The 17,293-nt window shown below is 66.2% G+C and overlaps 1 protein-coding gene across 3 annotated transcripts in view; it reads right to left on the reverse strand.

Moving 5' to 3' along the window:
• The window catches only part of Shisal1 (shisa like 1), a 95,087-nt gene extending 79,632 nt beyond the window's left edge, over positions 1-15,455 (reverse strand). For 2 of the 3 annotated variants that reach the window (XM_058574224.1, XM_058574222.1), the window contains exon 1: positions 15,152-15,272. The gene's annotated coding sequence lies outside the window, so the exon portion shown is untranslated. Of the gene's footprint in view, positions 1-15,151 lie in introns of all 3 variants that reach the window. The other variant, XM_058574227.1, reaches the window with a different exon arrangement.
• Positions 15,456-17,293: the final 1,838 nt, after the last annotated feature.

Raw genomic sequence — 17,293 nt, forward strand, 5'->3', positions numbered from 1 at the left:
GCTGGGAGAGGCCGGGGGCGAGGTGTCCTCCACCCACAGGGAGGCTGTGCAGAGCGGCTGGCCACAGGGCCCTGGAGGACGGGGCACGCCCTGGCAAGGGCACAGGCCTCGGGCTGGTGTGGGAACCGGGCCCTGGAGCCTGGGTTTCTCCCCGCCCGGGACCACAGTGGACAGTGCTCACGTCTGCAGGGCGTGGCAGTGGGGCACGTGGGACGGCGGCCAGGATGACTGTCACCCGCTGGGGGGCCCGGGATGGACAGGCCTCAGCTCTCGAGCTCCCCTGTGTCGCCCGGCTCGGCTGGGAGGGGTGGAGTGGAGCTGGCTCAGCCGCATCAGGTCGGATCTGCGTTATCATCCTGGACCCCGGGGCCTCTTGATGGAGTGGAAAAAATCCATTAAGGGTTTAAATCAAAGCTCAGGACACAATCAGCTCCTTGTCAGGGCTTCCACGGCGGCTCCGGTGGGGCGGCCTCTGCAGCGAGGCCAGCCGGGCCCTGCCAGCCCCAGGGCCATGGCCATCCTAGCAGCTCACGTGCCTTCACGGAAGCCCCTTCTGGAACTTTCCGCTGCACATTGACCTGGCCTCTCCTGGCTCATCCATACCCCCCTCCCCTGGGGCCGGTGACTTTCAAAGTCCAGCCCGACATGTTAGTCTTCTGCCCGCTCCCCGAGGGCTCTGGGCCCCGACCCCAGCCCTGGTGGGGGAACCTGGGGGAACCTGAGGCCAGAAGCCAGCTCTGCCCCGCCCAGCAGGTCCCTGGCCCCCTGAGCCTAGTGTCCTCGTCTGCAGGCTGACACGAAAGGGCTGTGAAGATGGCAGGGTGGTGGCAGAAGTGCCACCACTGAGGCCACTCCTGGGCCTCCCCTGGCTTCCCCCGGCCCTCCCTGGCCCGTCCTGGTCACGCCTGGGGCCCTTGCAGGGGGCTTCCCGTCCCCGTGTGGCTGAGCAACAGGCCTGACCAGGGCGCCTTTTGGGGAGCCCCCAGCTCCCCGGAACTTCTCCATGGTGGCTTGGGCCCGTGGGGCTGCCCGCGACACTGACTTCCTGCCTCAGCAGCAGGCGCTGGCCAGGGCAGAACCGAGTCTGGCGCCCAGCACCGAGGGCTGTCCTGAGGGCTGGCTGCTGAGGGGTGGTGTCCACACGCTCCAACCCAGCCGTGGGCATGTCCTTGAGCCCTTGCTGGCCCCCGGCCAGGGCCCGGCTGGGAACCTCTGTCTGGCCTCGGCTCCCTTGGGCCTCGCCTGCCCCTCCGCCTGCCCCTCCGCCCGGCCTGCCCTCTTGCCCGTCCACATTCCTCCTGGGCTTAAAGAGTCTTTCCAATTCCTCCTCCTCCAGGAGCCCCCTCCCCAGTCACCTCAAACCCTGGCCTCTGACGGCTTCAGCCGCCAACTTGAGCACCCGGCTCTGACAGTGGCCAGCGGGCCACACAGTCCTGGGGGCAGGAGCAGGTGAGAGCCACACTGGGCTCTCCCTAGGTCACCGGGGGCCGCTGGAGGTTCCCGGGGTCGCCCCGAGCTGGGGAGCCAGGATTGGGAGCTGTCTCAGTCCAGCCCTGAAGGCTCCCTGCCCAGGCCCTTCCCGGCCCTGACCCCCCCGCAGCCCCTCCAGCTGGTGGGCAGGGCGTGGAGGGAGAGGCGCCCCGAGGCCCTGGTTCCCGGGCCTCAGGCTGGCCTGTGGGCAGAGTGGGAAGCCCCTGGCCTCTGCTCTGATCCTGTTGGTGGTGGCCTCTCTGAGGGGTCAGGTGTGAAGCAGGGAGGACCCTGCTGGAGCCCGGGGAGGGCCAGGACCCGGGTCTGAGGAAGAGCCAGGAGGTCCTAGTGGCTGGATCCTGGTTGGAGGCAGGGATGAGGCAGGGGTGGAGGGAGAGCCATGAGATGAGGGAGGGGCCCAGGGGGAGTGCTTGGGCCTGATAGGCTTGGTGCATGATGGGACTGTCCCCAGTGGATGGAGGCTACCCAAACATCCCGAGGTGGCCTGTGACATACTTGGGATTTCTAATGGCTCGGACTCTCCTGGGATCAGAGGCCCAAGCCACCCGGGCGGGGTTGGGCGAGGTTTGCACGTGTGCACGCCTGTGGCATGCGGAGCCCTGCGAGCTGCCGCTGTGGGCAGGGCACTGATGACTGTACCGAGGGCTCGTGGGGTCGTCCTCCACTGGGGGGCCCTGGCCTGGGGGAGAGGCCCGGGCAGGGTCCCCAGGAGGGGCTCAGCTTCCTGCCCCGTGGACGGTGGGGGACCCTGGTGCTGAGGAGGGGAAGTCCCCTGCCACGGTGCAGAGCCCCAGAGGCACAGAGCCTCCACTCCGAGGTGGCTGGTCAGCCCGTGGGTCCCCAAGGATCTCCTGTACCTGTGGCTCTGACCTGGCCTCTGCCAGGGCCTTCCTGCCCTTGGCCTTGGGGATCAGGTGTGGTGGGATTGGGGGCCTGGGCCTCTGTGTGTGCCACGGGGCCATCAGTCCCAGCTAAGCCTCTGGCCAAGTGAGGAGGCTGAAGAGGGAGGCTCTGCCTGCTGCCTCCACAGTCCACAGGATGAGCCTCCCAGGGGACAGTGTGGAACCAAGAGGCCTGGGGGCACCGTGCTGAGCCCACTCCCCTGTGGTCCAGCGGCTGGCGTGGGTCTGGGCTGGGCCACCTCGTGTCAGGAAGAAGTGGGAGGCGGGACGCGTCAGGAGGAGCCCAGGACCTGGCCTCTGCCCCCCGCCACAGCCTCAGCCCTCCTCTCAGGCACCCCCAGGGGCCTGCTGCAGGGATCGGGCTGTCCTGGTGCCCGCAGTGCTGGCCCTGGACGTCCCTGGAGTTGGAGCCCAGCTGTGCGGGAGGACGGGGTGGGGTGACCGCGTGGGCCTTGGCTGCCCTGAGCCCGGAACTTCCAGCAGACAGGGCTTCCTCCACAGGAGCAGCCTGCGGGGTGGGTGGCGCCCAGCCACGGAGGCCTTGACAATGAGGTGCCACTGGTGCTCGGGCGCAGGTGGCAAGGGCCAGCCAGGGCTGGATCCCGCCGAGGGTGAGCGGGAGGCTGGGCAGGAGCAGCCCAGACAGGACCCAGGGCGCTGGGGTCTTAGTCCTGGACGGTGAGCCGAGGAGGGGGAAGCGAGGGGCTCGGGCAGTCGGTACCTGGGGAAGTTCCCCGCACCCCGGGGTGTTTGCCTGAGGAGCCTGCCCAGCCCAGGAGAAGGGAGAGGGGAGGCGGGGAGGCCAGAGGGCAGGGAGTCCAGCCGCGCCCCTCCCTCTGCTGCCTGCAGCCCCCAGGGCCAGGCCGCCGTGCGGACATGGCCATGCCCGGCTGCTCTGCCCACGTCATGGGAAAGGCTCTGGGTTGAAGCAGAGCATTAAGGTGGAGTTAAGCAGCCAATCCCTCCCTCGGCGGATTAGCCGCCGGGAGCATAATGATCTCCATTAATGCCGGCCTCCCTCAGGCCTGCGCCTCCCTCCAGCGCCCTCCCTCGCAGCAGAGGCGGGTGGCAAGGACCTTAATCAAATCAACCCATCACATCTGAGTGCTGAGGGCCTGACCTCGGAGCCGCAGCCAATGGGAGAGGCCAGAGGGGATGGCCAGGCGCCCTCTCTCTGGGGACGGACATCCACATGGATGAAGGATGCAGGAATTCCAGCGCAGCCGTGCTCAGCCCTCCCTGCAGCTGTCTCCCAGTCACAGGGTCACCTCGGGGCCCACACCACAGCTCCTGGTGGCAGGAAGATTATTTACATTTTTAGGTGAGTAGGAGCTATGGCTCAGAGAGGTTGTGTGGCTTCCTGAAGGTCACACAGCACATTGGGAGTCAGCTGTAAGGCTGTTTTGATGACCTTTGGCCAAACTTCTCCTTCCTCTGTGCGCTGCTTGTTCTCAGGGGAGCAGGGTAGGTGAGAGTGGGTGCTGGAAGGAAGGAAAGGCCAGAAAAGGGGGCAGGAGGAAGTGGCAGGCATCTCCCTCGGACACCTCTGCCCCAGTAGGGGACATCCAGCCCCAGGTCTGGCCAAGCAGGACTCTCAGGTGCTGGCCCTGCCCTCTCCATGCACCATGTCGCTGGCTTCCTCTCTGGACTCTGGTGGGTCCTCCAGGGGCCGGCGATGGGCGAGAGCCCAGGAAGCGGAGCGAGCAGTGGACAGTAGGATGTGGAAGATGCGGGGTTAACGACGAGGGAGGAGGGACAGTGAGGCACCTGCAAGATGGAGGGACACTGTGGAGACGAGGGACCCTGGGGCACAGAGCAGAACGCCCTACGGTCAGAGGTGGGCCCAGGGACGGAGAGCAGGACAGATGCCGCCATCGGGGAGTGGCCGGCTGGAGAGCGCAGAGGCCATGGGGAAGGGCAGCCGTGGATAGGAAATAATGACCCAAGGAACCCGAGCTGACAAGAGGCACAGGCCCAGGTCAGGGCACGGGGAGCAGGCGGGTGGGGGAGGCCCCCATGCCTGGTGACATCCAGGACAAGCACAGCGGGAGGAGACCCTGAGAGCTCTCGGAGGGGCAAGGCCAGCGGGGACAAAGGACGAGACTCAGGAGAGTCCACGCTCCCGAGGCCTGGGGCAGCCAAGCTCAGAGGAGGAGGTTCTGCACCAGCGGACGGTCCACAGCATGAGGGCCAAACAGGGCTGCTCCAGACAAGGGGAGCCGCGGGTGTGCCCTGCCCCAGCCAAACACTGGGCCCAGGTGCATGCCCAACCCAGCCCAGCTGAGTGCCCACCTGAGCCCAGGCTACGTGTGCACCTCGGTCCAGGTGAACGCACACCTGAGCCCAGGTTACATGCACATCTGGGCCCAGCCTGCATGACCCCCTGAGCCCAGGCTACATGACCACCTGAGCCCAGACTGCACACACACCTGAGCCCAGACTGCACACACACCTGAGCCCAGGCTACACACACACCTGAGCCCAGGCTGCACGCGCACAGCGCTCCTGTAGTCAGGGGCCAGAAGCAGAGGTGGATGGACAGGGGCTGGGAGGCCGTGCAGGGCTGCAGCCCACCCACTGAGGGCCAGGCCCTGCCCAGGCACTGTGGTCATAGCTGCGGGCAGGAATGGGGAGAAAAAGCAGGACTGCGTCTGGGGGGGGTCAGAACCACAGGGCGGGCCCGGCCTGCGGACGGTGACTTTGAAGCTCAAGGTGAAGGAGCCGACCCTCCTGACCAGGGAATGGCCTGCACCTGGTGGGGGTGGGGCAGCGGCTGGCCTGAGGGATTGAGAGGGGCCGGGAGGCCACTCAGGACACAGGGGCCAGGTGGGGCTTGGGGAGGGAGGTGGTGCCGGGTGGACACCCAGGCCCAGGCCGCCGGTGCTCTGGGGGCCAGGCAGACCTGTTCAGAGGTGTCCAGGGGGGCTGTTGGCCTGGGGGAGACACAGCAGAGGGGCAGAGGCCGGACGGCTGGGCCAGGAGAGTGGCCGTGGCCTGTTAGAAATCATGGAGTCAGTTAGGGCCATTAAGGGGGTGGGGGGAGTAGGGGGAGTGGGGGGAGCCCAGCCTGGAATCTCAGAGCCGAGCCCCAGATGGCGCAGAGGCGCAGGACAGAGGTGCCCGAGTAGTATCTGGAGTTACAAAGAGAGCGACAAGATCAAGGGCAAGGGGAGCACAGCCATTGGTGGGAGAGCCAGGGCGCCTGGTGTCCCCTGCTCACAGATTTGCACACGTGTTAAACTCCAGTGCAAATGGGGCTTCCTGGGGGGGGCAGGGAGGAGCTGAGGCCCCCGCTGGGCGTCACCCCTCCAGAAGGAGCCGCCAACCTGCAGGGGGTGGAGTCAGCGGCTGGCTGGCAGTGCCAGGGCTCAGGGCGGCGACCTGGAGGTGGGCAGAAGCAGGACGGTCGGGAGGTGGAGCCCGGGAAAACTCAGGTGTCAGTTGACAGACCTGGGAAGGAACAGGGGGATCATCCAGGGGTGGGTGGGGGACCAGGGCCACATGAAGTCCAGAGCGGAGGCGAGAGGGCCAGGAGGTGGGGCGAGAGAGGGCCGTGAGGTCTGCTCCACGCCACGCCCCACACTGGGCGTCCACAGGGACGGTCATTGCTCCTGCCAACCAGCCTGCCCAACTGTGCAGGTGGCAGGGCGAGGCTCAGGCTCACCTGGGGTTGGTGGGCACCCAGGGCGGAGCTGGGGTTGGAAGCCGTTTGCCGCCGTCCCTCAGCACCCTCTGCTGCCCCTCTAGGGGGCCCGGGCATCCCCACCCTGCAGGTGGCACCAGTAAAGGGGGGTGCCAGCCCAGCTCCAGCCAGGGCTCCGGTCCAGCACCAGCTGTGTCCAGGGACCCCAAGTTCAGTTCGATGATTAATATGTTAAAACCTCATTGGGGACTGCCCACAGCGGAGCGTGCACCGGTCAGTCTGCAGGGCTGCTGCCCATCCCCCGGCCCTGCCACCACTTGCGGCAAGAAGAACTGAAACAGTCTCTTTAGGTACCACCTGGCGCCCGGGGGACAGGCCCTGGCCTATGGCCTCCTAAGCGGCTCCTCCACCCGAGACCCAGTTGGGTTCCTGATGCTCCACACTCCCCCCGCCCCCCCTGAAAGGGGGGTGCTTCACAGAGACGCCAGGAAACCCAGCACGTTGGGGGCCCTGGGGGCGCTCTGACACCTCACCCTGGGCCACACCCTGCCTCAGGGTCTCACTTCAGTCTCGGGTCCTCCCACCCATCTGGCTCCCGAGCCCAGGCCTTGGCTCCTGCTGTCCCCTCTCCCTGGAACGCTGGTCCCCCAACGCCCCTGGCCAGTGTCACAAGGTCTCGGCCTGGACGTCACCCCCAGAGCTAGGCCCTTCCTCGCTCCCCAGCCTTCATTATGAGATTGTTCTTTCTGGCAGTGTCCTCTACTCCTGGGACGTCCAGCTCCTCTGGCCAGGCCCTGTGCTGGCCGTAGGAACCAGAGGGGAATGAGACCCAGGCCCTGCCCCAGAGGAGCCAGCAGACTGAGGACAGAGGGCAGAGGCCTTGACCTAGGAGTCCAGCCAAGTGCAGGGTCTCGAGGCCCACCCCTCCTGTCCCGTGCCTGGAGGGGAGTCAAAGGTCAGCAGGAAGGCACAGGAGACAGAGCCCCAGGCCCAGCCGAGGGGTGCACACCACCCAGGGAAGCCGGGGAGGACAGTGTCCTGTGGGCAGGGCTCGGCGCTGTGAACGCCGGGAAAAGGTGGCTAGACCTGACCACGGGGGCGGGGCAGTGGGCCAGCTTCTAAAGTGCCCAGAAGGGACGCTGCGTGACGGGTCCTGGTCACTTAGGGGGTGACGGGCAGGGACAGGTGGAGAGCAGCTGGGAGGCCTGCCCCAGGACCCCAGCTCCCAGATGGCAGGTGGTCAGCTCACCCAGCGATGGCCAGCCTGGGACTGGCCCTCCCCAGGCTTGTGATGCTGGCAGGGGTCCAGGTTGGCTTGGATCCCGGCACCCCACCCCGGCACCCCACCCCTGCACCCATGGGCTGTAGGTCTTGGGAAGCCACCTCCCCACGCAGCTCCGGTTTCCGGGTACAGAAGGGTGGGTCTCATGACATCCCCAACTGGGGCTGCCCGAGGAGGTGGTGAGTGTGACTGAGCCCCGGGTGGGGGCCCTGAGAGGGCCGAGGTGGGCTCCGGGGACAGGAAAAGGCCAGAATTGGGTTAGGGCTGCATGGGGCGGGGCATGGGAGACTGAGCAGCTGGGGAGGGACCGCGGGTGCCACCACGTGGGCGCGGCACTGGAGTCTTCAACCTCACAATAGAGACACAGGCAGCAAAGGGGAGGCGCATAGGTGCAGCCGCCCGGTCAGGGCCACTCGGCACATTTATTGGCCCCCGTGGACGGTGAGGTGACGCTCTGCACAGCTGTGCTCCAGAGCGATCAACTCATGGTGTGACGGATGTGCCAGTTCTGGGGCACAGAGAGGTGAAGCAGCCCTCACAAGTCACACAGCCAGGCTGTGCACATCCACAGCACCCTCGCAGCCCCTGGGCTGCATCTTCTGGGACAGCCTGGGGGCCACCGGGACCAACACAGCTCATCTGCCCCCCGTGCCAGGCGGGGCCGCACCTCTTCACTATTATATGGCTTCTAGCAACTACCTTCTAGCAACTACACAGCACAGAATTTCTCAGTTTGCAAAGCACCTTGCTGAACCCTATGACCCGTAGATTCTCATCAGAGAGAATTACTAGGCCTGTCTTCCAGGGGAGGCCCAGGGACCTGCCCAGCTCATACAGTGAGCAGGGGCCACCAGCCTCTGGGACAGCTGGCCGGTCGGCTGTCCCACCTGCCCAGTTTGGCAGCTGTCCCCTGAGCCTGTTCCCGGGCCCTCTCCCTCTCGCCTGCTGCCCACCCCATCAACTCCTTGGCGTGGGCGTCCTGGAGCTGCTTACAGAAGGGCCCTTGAGGCCCTGGAACCTGGTCCTTCCCCGGGCCCCATGGGTGCCCAGCGCTGTCCTGAAGACGAGTCCCACTCTGCAGCCCCCTGCCCTCTGCATCCCGCTGGACGGCCCCTCCTTGGTGCCTCAGCTCCGCTGGCCTCAGCCCTGCCCACCCACAGGGCTGCCACGGCCCTGGGATCCTTGCTTCTGGGTGGTGACCTCGCAACATGGAGAGTCCGGAAGGTGCAGAGGGACCCCACTGAGGTGGCTCCATGCTCCGTGCTCCCCTCCCAGGAGCAGCGGTGGCGGGAGGCAGCGGGAGGCACCGAGGACCCTAATTGTCCTCCAGTCTTCCTGGCTGGCGAAGCCGCCTCCGCACGCTGGGGGAAGCTAATTGGCGGGCGGCGTGGAGCTGGCGAGGAGCCCGCGGCCTGCGGTGACTGATCTTGGAGAGATCAGAGGCTGGAGCCTAGCTCGAAGCTCTGGACGAGTTCTGCGCGCCCACCGCAGGCCGGGGAGGCAGGAAGGAGTCCCTGACGCCTGTGCTCCTCCCGGGAGGGGACGGGAGCTGGGCCCTGAGGGTGCGGTTGCTAGTCCAGCAGTGGCCCTGAAGTAGGGTGCATAAACACGACGTCACGGAACCAGAAGGTCCACAGCCTCTCACTGGTGGCCCCGTCTCCTCTCACAAGAGGCTCGGTCCACGAGGCCAGGCCGGTGACAAGTGGGGCCACTGTGGTCATGTCCTCCCCCTGACCTTACCAGAGGACGGGGAAGGAGCCCAAACTCCTCTTCTCCAAGGCACAGGACGAGGCTGGTGGGAAAGGGAGAGGGAGGGACAGAGATGCTGAAGGGACACTTGGGGGCAGGAGGGAAGGGTCTCCGGCACAGGGAACAGCAAATGTGAAGACCTCAGAGTGGGACAGACCTGGTCTGAGGATCAAGTGACTTGGCCAGCACTGTCCACGCCTGGGCCTGCCTGGGCCCGAGGCCTGAAGGTCTAATGCCTCGGGCAGCCTCTGATACCGACCCCTGGAGAGTCCTGGACTCCGAGGGTCTGTCCACCCCTCCAGGCCACCACACAGGCTCACCCAGCCCTGGTCACACAGGGGCCCAGTGTCCACGAGAGGCTGCTCCTCGGGTACTCGCAGCAGAGCCCATGTGGGGGGTCCTCAGCCACCAGCCGAGTGGCCAGCAAGGCCCTTCCTCCCTCAGGGCCTCATGCAGAGAGGGGATGGCCACATGCAGCAGCCCAGGAGGAAGTGGCCTGCCAGGGCTGCCACAGCTGGAGAAGGGACCCCTGTGTCCAGGGCCCCACTGGTCATCTGCTCACCACAGGCCTGGACTCGGCCTGGTCAACTAGAGCCCCTGCTGGTCTGTGGGGAGAAGGGACAGCTGGCGCTGCTAGGGAGGGAAGGCCATAAGGCCCGGAGTCCCACTCCTCAAGGACCTGAGGGCCAGTGGGGGGCGGGCCCTGCACGGTCACGGCCCCTGGGGAGAGTCCTGCCTGTGTGATCACAGACAAGGGCCGGGTTGGTGGCCAGGCCAGTAGACGTCCAGGCCCAGCATTGCCACCATCACAGGTGGCTTGGTGCGTGGCCCTGGCTCCCTGAGCCTCAGGGTCCTCTAGAGAATGAGGGCCAGGTCCTGCTGCTGGGCCCCCCAGGCCCTGAGCCACGAGGCCTCTGGAGGCAACACGGGGAGGGCAGCGGCCGAGCCCCGAGCCTCGGGGACACCAGGCGTGTGAGGTCAAGAGGTCCTTCCTGCCACCAAGTGGAGGGGATTAGAGGAGGCGACGGCGGGAGCGGGCCTCTGCAGCCGGGCAGCGGGGAAGGGCTCTCGTGTACATTGTGGAGAGAGGAAGAGGAGACACTCCACTCACTAAGACAGAAAACATCCAACACTTCTGAACTGTAAGGAGACGCGAGCTTCCGTCCCAGCCACCAGGCTGCGGGGGAAGAAGGTGAGGAGGGAGGACAGGCGGGGGGGCGGGTGCTGGGACGCTCAAGGGAGACGGCCAGGACAGCCCCTGGGGGCTCAGAGGCCCGGGGAGGACCTGGAAGACCCCAGGGAGTTCCCCAAGAGACCCGTCCAACCCCACCGGCTGGTGGCACCTGTCATCTGTCCCATGTCCCTGGTGTGGCCGGGCCAGGGCCGAGCTCAGGGAATGGGGGTTGGGAAGGCAGCCCTGGCCAGCTGCTCTTCTCCAGCTGGGGGCCGGGGTTTGGTGGGAGGTCTGATGGCCCCTTGGGTCAGGTGGTTCTCCTAGAAGAGACGGGCTCGGCCAGGGTCTGCCCAACTCCCCAGTAGGAGTTCCAGAGGTCCTCCCCCTCCCCCCAGAAGAGCCCACAGGAGAGGGGTCACTTCAAACTGCAGAAAGGAATCTCGAAGCCCACGAGGCCCGGAGTCCACTCCTCGAGGCCCAAGGTCAAGGGCTTTGTCTGAGTCGTTCTGAGCACAGGCCCCGGTCAGGCCTCCCCTGGGCTGCCGTGAAGTGGGGCGCCAGTGCTCAGGGCTGGGGCTCAGCAGAGGCTCCCGAGCCCCGCCCAGCACTGCTCCGAGAACCTGCTGTCTTTGCAGTGACCCAGGGACAGGTGCTGCCGTCACCCCAAGTAAGGACTGGGGAACTGAGGCACACAGAGGCGAGTGATCGCCAGGGACCTCTGGCGGCAGGGCAGGCGTCTACTTGCAGGCCACCTGGTTCCAGGCCCGGCTCCTTGTGGGCAGAGTGGAGCTTAGTGTGGCCCCTCTGCAGTGGCAGGGACAGCGGCAGGAAGAGGCCAGGCCCCTCATCCCGGGGTCCGCAGGACAATCGCTAAGACGGCTCCTCCCCAGCCGGCTTCCTTTCTGAGCTAGAGAGGATGTTGGGGGGCCTGGACCTCTGAGTGACTGGAGAGGGGGCAGCTGGGGCCTGGCACCCTGGGCGGCCACCACAGCAGCTCCCACGTGTCCCCGGGGCCCTCCTGGCCAAGTGTGCTGGGCCTTCTGTGCGCACAGCCTGCAGGGGGACCCCTGAGGTCACCGGGTCTCTCTAGACCATGTGAGTGTGGCCTGTGGGGGCCACCCTCCCTCTCCTTGCTCCCTCCCCTCTCTGGGCCCGGGACCCTCCCTTGCTGTCTCCCCCTGGCTCGGAACCCCAGCGCCTACCCTTACACTGGCCGTCCCGTCCCTCCCTCCGCCTGGCCCAGGCAGGCCTCATCGACCTGCTTCACAGGTGCATAGGCTGAGGCTGAAGGGGGCACCCGGGGCCCAGCTCCAGGACACAGGCGCCATTCTGCACGTGGATCCCTTCCCTGTGGTGTGCGCTCTGCCCGGTCTCCAGTTCTCTGGAGACAGGAACATTTAACCAGGAAACGCCAACCTGTCCCCTGCAGGGTTTGCGACAGCTGGTATTTAAACACTTCCTAGCCCAGGGCGCTGGGGCCGCAGATTCCTCATTTTGCGACTTGACAAGAAGGGGAGTATTTGTGAGTGACCTTTCGAGTGGCGGCCTCTCTGCCGGCTGCCGGCTGGGTCATTCTCCAGAGCTGCTGTGGCCAGAGGCTCCAGCTATGAATTATTGAAGAGCAGGACACTGTGACTCACTAATGAGATCAGAGGCTCCTGTTACCACTTCATTTGGAGCTAGTGCCGGGCGAGTGTGTTGGGGCCCGAGGGAGCCGCCCCACAGGGTCCCAAGCCACCCACCGTCTTGTCCAGGCCCAGAGAGGGACAGCAGGGGCAGGGCAGAGCAGCCAGCTACCTGGGGCACAGACCTTCTGCCTCTGGCCTGAGCCTGGGCAGTGCCCTTCCGTGCCCCCTGCCCTCTCCTCTGCTCCATGCTCAGCGGCTGCCTCCTGGAGAAGACACTGCTGCCCCCTCGCCGGGCTCCCACTCTCCGTTCCTCTTCTTGGGCCTCTACGCTGGGAGGCCGGCAGTGACTCAGGTGCTGACGTCCCCTCTGGACTCCACTTGACTGTTTCCCTGACACCCATCTGTGACCCCAGGTGTGGCTGCTCATTGCTGAAGAAACCTCTACTCCCGTCCCCCACCCCCCAGGGGAAGCTGGCCCAGGGCTGTCCTCACCTGGCCTGCAGGGGGACAGGCAGGTGACTAAAATCAGAGGGAGGCAGTGGGCATAAAGGGGAGACAGGGTGCCCCTCCTCCGCCCTCCCTCCACCCTGGGACTGCAGCACCCCCTGGAGTCGGCTCCACCTGTGGGCCTGGGACTGCGCCCTGCAGGCTGTGGGGACAGGTGACAATAGCCAAGGGACGTGAGCAGACAGACCCCCAGCTCACAGGACATGGCCTTTTCTTTCCTGCTGCTATCTGCAGAGGGCAGGCCCCACACCTGTCCACAGCCTGGAGCCCAGGGCGGTCGCAGCAGCTGAGCTCAGCGAAACCCCAGCCAAACCCAAGAAGGAGCAGGAAACACGCATGTCGGCCGCTGTGAGCCGCGGAGCTTAGGACACGCTCATCACGCGGCACTTAGAGTAGGAGCTGGCCAGGGCAGGGCCACGTAGGGACACGGAGGAGGCCCCCTTCTCCTCAGTGGGCAGTGGACCTGGTGACCTGGCTGAACGGTGACCCCCGTCAGGGCTTCCCTGGGGCAGACTCACCCTCAGCCCCACAGCTGGGCCAGCGAGCTGGCGGGACCCAGCGCCCACCAGAGGGGCCTCCGCGGCCAGGGGTATCTGGCCGCCTCTGCAGGAGCTGCACACACAGCAGGGATTTGGGGACAGGCCGGGGACTCCATGGTGGCCACTCGTTGGCACTAGGGTATTTGTGCTTTTGCTCAAGGTCGAGTGTTTGCACACTGGTTGGACTCGAGCACCGAGCCCGGCTCTGAGCAGCGCTTGATAAATCTACTGCTATTTCAGGCACACGCCTCGGTTTCCAGGCCTCTGCATCCCGTGGCCTCTCCACGGGGTGGGGAAGCAGCCACCACCTCCCACTCCCTCCGCTTTCCTGGTGGCTGCAGCGGCTGTGCCAGGCTGGGGGCTCTGTGGGTCTGGGGGGCCTCTCGGGAGCAGACGTCCAAGGCACCCAGGGATGAGGCGGTGTCCACATGTCCACACTGAGTGGGAACCAAACCAGCCAGAGCCGAGCTGGTGTCCCCAGGTGAAGCCAGCACCCAATGACCGATGGCTATGGCCACCTAGCTCTGCCCTCAGGAGGCTGTCCCCATTGTGAGAGGTGACCCCAGGGCTGTGGACCCAAATCTGTCTGCCTTGGCTTCAGCCGGGAGCAGAGGCTGCTTCCATGGACATTGTCCCCACCATCCGACGCGGATGGGCTCGTGGTGCCCACGTAAGGATTGCCACAGGTTGTGTGACCCCGCGTGTGTGTCCAGCAGCACTGCTGTGGGCCTACCAGGCACCAGGCTCCAGGCTGGGATGTAATGGACCTGGAGGCTCCCAGTGTGATCAGGAGAAGACCAGACCTTGATGAACAGTGTCCCCTGCCCCAGACGCCACCCTGTACTGAGTGGCGCTGTTACCCCTCCAGCAGCCAGTGGCAAGGGAGAGAGCCTCACCCCATTTTATAGACGAGAAGACCGAAGTCCAGAGGCCTGAGAGCTGTGCTCAGGTCTGGGGTGCTGGCCTCGGGAGCATGCCCAGCTGGAATTCCATGCCAACCTCAGGTCACATGCAAAGGTGGTAGAAGTACTGGGTGTTGCTTAGGACACTTGGGGGGGGGGGTTCTAAGGACACATGGGGGAGGGAGCAGGGAGAGGGAACCAGCCCTGGGGTGGGATGTGACTTGGAGTGGACAGCAGGGGTCAGGTGTGGCCCCTGCTCAGGGGCCTTGGCTACTCTTTGCAAGTACCACGTGCACAATCCCAGGCCCCATGTGGCTGCCCAGGGTTCTTCCACTGGCCACTGTGAGCGCTTTCCTCCTGGGTCTGGGCTCCCCGTTGGAGCCACACCTCTGGACCAAACGTCCCCAGTAGCCCTTCTCACCTACTGCTCTGACCTGGCTCTGACCTGGCCAGCCCCACTGCAGGAGCTGGCGGAGCCACGTGCCAGCTCAGCCTCAGGCGGAGACAAACGTCCCACCTCGTCCCACGCCCCTCGTGACTCCTCTCCCAGGAGCCGGGCAAGGCTGTTCAAACCCCTCCGGCCCAAAGCACCTGACCCTCTGATGAGGGGACACTCCTTAGTCCACCAGCTCTCTGACCCTCAGGTGAGGGTGACCCCGGCACCCGGCACAGAAAGCCCCGAGGCAGAAAGCCACACTTGCTGGCCCCCGTGAGCCCGAGGGGTCAGGTGGGCCCAGCTCCAAGTTCCCTCACACCAGCCCGGCTCCGCGGGCCCGAAGCCACCCCAGTAGAAACCAGCCCCTTTATACACCTCGGCGTCTGATACGGAATTCGGGACCTGGAGACCCACGGGGAGGCCGAGTCCACCCACCTAAGCCTGTCCCTGGGACGGCTCCTGCCCACCGCCGGCAGGCAGGACTGCTCTGGGTGTCTCTCCTGCCCCCACCGCGTCCCCAGAGCAGGGAGGGGACCCCTTCTCGTGCCGAAGGCCCCAGGCTCCTCTCACACCCGACGCCTCCTCTGAAACTTTCCCACCTGGCTCCCCAGACCCGCTAACGGGGGCAGCAAATAGGGAGGCGGCAGGACGCTGACGCCTGGGTGGTAGCTGAGATTGTGGAGAGACAGAAGGGCAAGCTGTCCCCACTGACTGGGGCACGGAGAGAGGCAGTAAGTGGCGCCGGGACCCCCTTCCAGAGCGGCTGGATGCCTGAACCGGGACCCCCAGGGCCCAGAGAGGATGCAGGCCACCACAGAAAGTTGCTCCTGCCTCCCGGGAGCCCCTTCCCCACCCCCAGGCCACAGCCGCCCTCGTCCCCAAGGGAGCCGTCCCTTACCTGTGGGGAGGCTGGTCACTGTCCAGCAGCCCGGGAAGGCTGGCCTGGGGGAGCTGCTCTGGGCGTCCTGGGGCCTGTGCTCGGGAGCAGCCCCCGGCCACGCTCCACTCCGCGCCGCTCGTCCCAGGTTGGAGCTCTGTGTGCGTGAGCCTGTGGGGATGGGGGGCCTCCAAGAGCCGGGGTCAAATATTCCTGGCTGCCACCTGCCACCAGCCCATCCCAGGGGCCAGCTGCCTGGGAGGGGGGCGCGGTGGCCGGGCCGGGGCCGCAGGCATCTGCGGGAGTGTCGCCGCGGCAGCCCGGGCTCTCAGGCTCCTGCCGGAGGCTCTCGGGCTGAGGCGAGCGGTTTATTTTTAGAGCCCGGCCCTTCCCCAGACGCCAGGATCCCAGCTGAGATTTCCAGCGGCTCAAACTAGCCCATTCCCGGGCTGAGTCGTCCCTCACTGGGAACGCTCTGGGAGAGGGAGAGCGAGGCCCTGCAAGGACGTGGTCCTCGGAGCTACCCGGGAAGTGTGGGGCCTGGCGGGGTCTCCAAGACCCCACCCTCCTGCAGCAGCCAGACCCCGGACGGGCCTGGGCACGGTGAGCCCCTCCTTGGCTTGCTCAGCTTCCTCATCTGGAAGGACAGAAGGACAGAAGGACAGAAGGGCCAGAGCAGGGCTGGGACCCGAGGCTGAGCTGGAGGAGGAGGGGCCGCTGTCCACTCTGTGCTCCCCGCAGCCCGGAGCATGGTCCTCGCTCCATGGTCACCCATAGAAGGCTCTTGACAAATGCTCAGCTAGTCAGGGGACAAGTCTGTCCCCTCAGATACACTAGCTTTAGTCTCCTAATAACCCGCGAGGCCAGGGGAACCCACCATTGACGGGCGGGGAGTCCGAGGTCTGGAAGGGTGAGGGGACTGCAGGACAGTGCAGGGCTCCCAGGGGACACCCACCCCGTCTCCTCTCACCCCCACGCCCTGCCTGGGCAGACGGGTCCTCTCCTCCGCCCCTGGCATTGCTCACAGACCCCTGACACGCAGCTGCGCTGGCCCCACTCATCCCCGCTGGTCCCCATGGGCTGCCCTCTCTGGGCCAGGCCCTCCGCACACCCCTCTGCCTCCCAGGGTGTTCTCTGGTGCACCAGGGGCTCCACCCTGGCTCAGGCCACCCTTCCTGGGGGCCTGCATTTCTCTCAAGCCTCTGCATCTTGCTGACCCCGCGGGACACCCAGTAGCGACCCCCGTCCCACTGCCAGCCGAGGGCCTGCTGAATGACCAGAGGAGGCCCGGTGCGCGCCAGGCCTCGTGGTCGCTTTGACCCAGCCTTAGGGAAGGCGCTGACCGAGCCTGGGAGCAGGGTGGCCGGGCCGCAGGCTGTCTCAGTGTGGAAGCTGTGGGCCAGGCTGCCCCTGCCGGAAACTGAACCTGAGCCTGGGGTGGACTGTCCCCCGCCCACTGCCCCTCTGGACAGATGCTCGCCCCAGAGCCTGGGAGGCCACCCTCCTCCCTCCTCTGTCTGGCAAGACACTGGGAAACCTCCCAGGCCAACGCCCTCCTCTGCACGGCGGGGGCACAGGCTGGCCCAGGGGGCTGGGCTCGGGGACTTGCCCCTCTCCCTCCCCGGGAGCAGGCAGCTGCCTGGATCTTGTGGTGCGTTGTGGGCTCAGATCCTCCCCTCCACTGGGTCTCCTCTGGCCTCTGGGTGCTGCCTGGAAGCAGGGGAGCCCACCAGCCCTTACTCCTCCGCAGGACGGCCCCCCGAAGGCCAGCTGGAGGCCCGTTCGGCCAGTCCTGCAGAAGTGCCTGGTGGGGGGCCCTGTCCCTCTCCACCTCCCTCTGGAGCTGCCAGGCCCCCTGCCAAGCCCCTCCTCAGGAGGTCAGCCGCCCGTTGGCTCCACACTGACCCCAGGGCCCTGGGCCAGGAGAACACACGACCCCGGTGCCTTGGGACATCCCGGGCACCTAGTGGATGGTGGGTGGTGAGCCGAGGCTCTTCCTGGGTGGGCTCAAGGCCCCTCCTTCCAGGTTCAGTGCTGTACCCCTGATGCTCCTGCCCACGCTGCCCTCCCACGGGGCCCTGCCCAGTGAGCCCGGGGCCAACCTAGGGCTCCCGTGGCCTTTCCCTGCTCCCTGCCCGTGTCCTGCACAGTGGAGCCTTCTCC

The sequence above is a fragment of the Marmota monax genome, unplaced genomic scaffold (genome assembly GCF_021218885.2).
Source record: "Marmota monax isolate L192 unplaced genomic scaffold, Marmota_monax_Labrador192_F-V1.1 WCK01_AAM20220418_F8-fsc00051, whole genome shotgun sequence".
NCBI classification, from domain to species: domain Eukaryota; kingdom Metazoa; phylum Chordata; class Mammalia; order Rodentia; family Sciuridae; genus Marmota; species Marmota monax.